We start from the raw sequence: 6062 nt of genomic DNA, 5'->3' as shown, positions 1-6062 counted from the left end.
AAAACCCCAAGCTCGGACTGTTGGAGTAGCTCAGGTGGTAAGAGTGCCTGCCTAGCAAGTGTGAGGTGCTGAGTTCAAACCCTAGTGCCACCAAAAAACCAAAACCAAACAAACAAAAAAACCCAAGCTTTCTAACTCCTGTCCTTATGCAGTGAAGACAATCTTGGAGTTTTCCAGTGTTTGCTTGTTGGTGTTTAGTCTGCTTCTGCTAACAACAAAAATTCAGTCCAAGGAATGCCAATACCCTGGTAACAGATGGACCTTCGCAGGTGGCATTTACAGATGGAGGCAGTAAGCTAGAGACCCTAGGAAGTGATTTTTTGTGGATAGCAACAGAAACCCAGTGGAAATGATAAAGTGAGTAAAAATTGGGGCTCTTGGTCACAATTGTAGTTAGAATTATTTTTACTAATTTCTCTCCAAATGTTAAAAGTTTCTTCTCTTTATTATCTAGTGTCTCACTACAACTTATCCAAAAAGGGAAGAAGGGCCAGAGATGTTTTATTATTATGAATTATAAATATATTTGCTATGATAATAACTACTATATTTGGTGTCAGGCTCTGTGTTTTATATTCATTAGTTCATTTAAGCCTCATAAGAACCTTACACAGTGGGTAATATTAGCCTCATTTTACTAATGGAGAAATGAAAGCTCAGAGAGTATATGTCAGTCACTCAAGGTCACACAGTCAGTGTCAGTCAGACAACTCCAAAATATGTGGGATTAACCATGTGATATACCCCGTTTAGAGAAAAGGAGACCGACTGAGAAACCAGGGGACAGAGAGATGGACAAACAGACATGCAAGCTCCTACAAAAAACAAATGGGTTATTTTGTAGAATGAAGAATAAGCAAGACCTGTTTCCTAGCAAGACCAGAGCTATTGGGGAGAAGTTACAGGGCTGCAAATATTACTCAGTGTAAGAGATGAGAGTTGTTGACTCAGAGTAAGGTGTGCGAAACAGCAACCTTCAGCACTGGAGATGTGCAATCAGAAGTTGAAGGTGGTTTCTCTATAATGGAGAAGAGAAGGCTGGACTAGCTAATCCCTTCCAGCTCTGAGATTCTATAGCTGTGAGCAGTTGAGCATCTTGAAAGAAAAGACCACTTTCAGTATTTCTGCACCCCCTGAGCACCCAGTGCAGGCCTCCCTAGTCAGGGGTGAGAAAATGTTTGCTGGATATGATCAATGTCTTCTGCATGGTCCTCAGATCGGGAGATCAGTGAGAAGCTCTCCCTTTGCCACACTGATAGGTTTCAATTATAGAAAATGGGAAAACAAAAGAAAGCCTTCATTCCCCAATCTCCCCGGTTCCTAGATATGGCAAAGTGTTAAGTTCTGGTTGATTTGAAGTAAGAATTGGGGTATGCGAACTCCAGGAAATGTCCTTCTGCCATTCTACAACCTGAAAAAGCAGCCATTAGTGCCCCCATCAGTCCATGCAGTGAAATTGAGGGCACATGACTAGGGTTCAAATCCTGACCCTGCTAGTTCTGTGAATTTGGGCAGGTGATTAACTTCTGATCTCAAATTCCTCACCTGCAAATGAAATAGTAGCTGAATTCATTAAATTTGCAATGCTGTTCTAAATACTTTTTATATAATCTATTTTAATTCTCTAAAAAATCTTGTAAGGTGGGCAAAATTATCACTATCTCCATTTCACACATGAAAAAATTGAGGCACAAATAAAAGCAGCTTACATTACTAATCAATAAGGAGCTGTGATACAAATGCGACACTCTAGTGACTATGCTCTTAACTGCTTTGCTCCACTGGCTGGAATCTGAGAAGTGGGTTGGTAGTAGGAGTGATCCCAGGGTTCCCATGAGAAAAAAATGAGAACATATGTGTCATAATTAGTTCAGCATATGCACATACTAACGATACAGTAAAGGCACCTTCTATTGTATTATTCCTACATTCATCCTTTCTCCTTCTCCTTCGACTTTGTCCCTGCCTCTCTGCCTCTCTGCCTCTCCTCCTCTCTACTCTGTTCTAATTATTGTAGGACAGACTATTTCAGCACACCATCTTAAGACAAACATCCTTTTTATTTACCCTCAAACCATGGCTTATTCCTATTCATCTTTCAGTTCCCTGAAATCCCTCTTGAACCCTTCAGCAAACTTTTTTGTTTATTTAATACTAAGGATTATTTATCAGGTAAATCTATCATTAGGTAATGTTTTAAGAACATGTTTCCCATCAGATAAGTGTATATTACGTATTCCCTATTCCATGCTTTATGGTAAATATTACCCTAAAAAGGAAATTCATGACTCATGATTAACTGAACAGCCAACTGAGAAGCTAGGGAGTTCCCATTTATGAAAATTATTATTGCTTGATTGATTTTTAACCCACCCTCTGCCTGAGGGTCCTCTGAGTCATGTTGTGTGTGAATAACAGGCACACTGGCAGGGGCTGATTGGTTAGAAGTGAAGTCAGAGTGATTCAATATCCTATTTTTAACAGTATCCCACAAAGGAAAAATCTCCTCTGTTTTATACAACTACCTATAATCAGGAATTATTGGCAACTCACACACACACACAAAGACAGTGCATCCTACACCTCACCTATCCCAGCAGGCCAGGAGTGATGCTTCTCAATTCCTTTCTCCCTTCCCACTGGTGAGCTATAGGGGAAGTGCTCTGGTTTAGGAATGCTCACACTTAGTTTGAAACCCACACTGCCACTTAATTGCTCAGGAAACAAACTCTCTTAGCATCAGTTTCACCCTTCATGGAGATATCATGAGGATTAAATTAAATAAAGCACCTGACATACAGTAAAGTTCTTGAAGTTTGGCATTGCTGAGAGGAACACAGAAAAGAGTGAGACTTAGGGAAATTCTGCTCCAGGATGATGGTGGCTATGCTTGTGAGAACCATTACTTCTCTGCTTTTCATTGTAAACAACAAGGCTAAATTCAAGTTACCTCTTCTTGACCACTTACTACATGCCTGGGGTTGGGTAGATAGGTACAGGGTCATTTAGGGAAGCTGAGTAATGATTCACTAAATTCTGTGAAGAATCTGGACCATCTCTACCCCAAAGTTAATGAACCACGATCTCTGGAGGTGGACCCTTGGGGTCTGCATTTTTACAAGTTACCTGATCAATCCTATGTAAACTAAGGTTTGGAAATCATTTACTCATGTAAGATTTATTGCATGTTGGCCATTCTTTCCTTCATTTGATAAATATTTGTTGAGAGTATTTCTGTGCTAGGCATGGTGCTAAGTGCTTTATGTTCATTGGTGCATTTAATTTGCTCAACAGATCTATCTGGTAGCAGCTATTAACTTGACCTTTCTAGTGAGAAAGCTAAGTATACACTTCATATGACTGTGTTTAGTATCATAACAAAGGTATATAAAATGTGCTCTGAAAATTCCAAGAAAGGAGAAATCACATCTAATTAAGAGAGGAAGAACAAGAAAGACTCTAAAATGAACCAGATCTAATGTTATTCAGGCATGGTGATGTGGTTTTGGATTCCTTCAGGGATGGGCAAGGCAATGCCTCACAAAGAAGGCTATTGCTTACAGCACCATGGTTACAGCGTTGGGAATGCAGATGAGCTGCTCTGCAGAGAGATGTATATGTCAATAAGCACTTTTAATATTAGATGTGCTTCTCAGAAAAAAATCAATAGCTTAATGAAGATATTCATATGCACTGAGAAGGAAGTATTGATTTTTTTTCTTTTTGATATGAGAATTATATGGGTATTTTTGAAGGAAAATGTTACTGCTCAACTATTTTGAACCAGTGCAATTCACTTTCTCTAAATAAAACTGAGTACAATAGTTGTTACAGACCTATGAATGTGGTGCCTATCAGGTAGGCAAGAGGGAGAAAGGATATTCAGTTTTGGCAAGGGTGTGGTGAAATGGACTTTCTCAGAAAATGCTGAAATTGATGGGAGTATAAGTTCTTACACCCTTTCTTTGTTTTTTTAAATTTATTTTTTTTTATTATTCATATGTGCATACAATGCTTGGGTCATTTCTTCCCCCTGTCCCCACCCCCTCCCTTACCACCCACCCCGCCTCCTCTCTCTCCCCCACCCCATGGATACCCAGCAGAAACTATTTTGCCTTTATCTCTAATTTTGTTGAAGAGAGAGTATAAGCAATAATAGGAAGGAACAAGGGTTTTTGCTGGTTGAGATAAGGATAGCTATACAGGGAGTTGACTCATATTAATTTCCTGTGTGTGTGTGTTACCTTCTAGGTTAATTCTTCTTGATCTAACCTTTTCTCTAGTTCCTGGTCCCCTTCTCCTATTGGCCTCAGTTGCTTTTAAGGTATCTGCTTTAGTTTCTCTACGTTGAGGGCAAAAATGCTAACTAATTTTTTAGGTGTCTTATCTATCCTCATATCTCCCTTGTGTGCTCTCGCTTTTATCTTGTGATCAAAGTTCAATCCACTTGTTGTGTTTGCCCTTAGCTAATGTCCACATATGAGGGAGAACATACGATTTTTGGTCTTTTGGGCCAGGCTAACCTCACTCAGAATGATGTTCTCCAATTCCATTCATTTACCAGCAAATGATAACATTTTGTTCTTCTTCATGGCTGCATAAAATTCCATTGTGTATAGATACCACATTTTCTTGATCCATTTGTCAGTGGTGGGGCATCTTGGCTGTTTCCATAACTTGGCTATTGTGAATAGTGTTGCAATAAACATGGGTCTTACACCCTTTCTGAGGGTTAATTAGCAATAAAAATCAAGAACTTGAGTGAATATTCATATCCTCAAAGTTTACATTTCTCATTCTGGGAAACCCAACTAATGAAGTAGGTGGAGATTGAGACATAGATCTATAAATTAGAATGTTGCCACTCACAATGTTATTTTTTAAGGCCATTAAATCAGAAACAGTTTATGCATCCAAATTCATACAATAGATTTTAAATAAAACATGAGCTGAATCAAGGCTGAGATCTTGTTCACTGCCATATCCCCAGAGCCTCTCACTGTGTCTGGTACATAGTAGATGCTTAGCAAATGTTTGCTGATAAGCATAAGATCATAGTTAGGCACAAGTGCTTTGAAGTTGGACCTCCTGGCTCTCAGCCTACAGTTGTGACAACTTTGTCTCAGTATCTTCATTTGCAAAATGAGAGTGAAGATAGAACTTTTTCATAGGATTGTGTTAAAGATCAAAAGCAAACATTAATAGACAAAGTGGCATGAACATGGAAGCGTTAGGTGGCTAAAATATAAGCCAGGTGCTGGTGGCTTAGGCCTATAATCATAGCTACTTGAGAGGCTGGGATCAGGAGGATCAATGTTCCAGGCCAGCCCAAGAAAAACATTCCCAAGACCCCACCTCAACCAATAGTTGGCCAGTAGTGGTACACCTGTCATCCCATGCTATGCAGGAGGCCAAGACCAGGAAGATTAAAGTTCCAGATCAGCTCCAGCAAAAAAAAGTTCGCAAGACTCCATCTCAGTAAAAAAAACTGAGCCTGGTGGTGCATGCCTATCATTCCAGCTAAGGTAGAAAGTATAGAATAGGAGATCATGGTCTTGACCAGCCTGGGCAAACTGTGACATAACCATAGCAAAAAGGACTGGAGGCATGACTCAAGCAATAGAGCACCTGCCTAGTAAGCACAAAGTTCAAAGTCCAGAATCACAAAACATTAAAGTACTAATATAAGACTTGTACATAAAACACTAAAAGGAAGAGTCTAAATGTGGTGGCCATGCAGAATGCCGTCATTTTCATGAGCAGATGGATAATGTGCCTCTGAAAGAATTGTGGCTAAGGACTGACTATAATACATCTATACATTAGTCTCTACATTCATAATCTAAGAAGGAATTAAGGCAATTCAACAAGCTTGGGGAGGGGGACAATAAAGGAATTGTGCAATTATTGTAATGGCAAACAGAAGGGTTTTGAAAACTTTATTTACATCAAGCCACATGTGTACTGTTGATTCTTGATCTTTGCTTGCTGATAAGAGGCCGCCAAAATGAATTTTAGTTCTTGGCATGCTTCTAGCATTTGTAGGGAACATCTGTGAATCT

The sequence above is a fragment of the Castor canadensis genome, chromosome 7 (assembly GCF_047511655.1).
Source record: "Castor canadensis chromosome 7, mCasCan1.hap1v2, whole genome shotgun sequence".
Classification (NCBI taxonomy): Eukaryota; Metazoa; Chordata; class Mammalia; order Rodentia; family Castoridae; genus Castor; species Castor canadensis.
The sequence above is the reverse complement of the archived record's forward strand: the minus strand, read 5'-3'. Positions refer to the sequence as shown.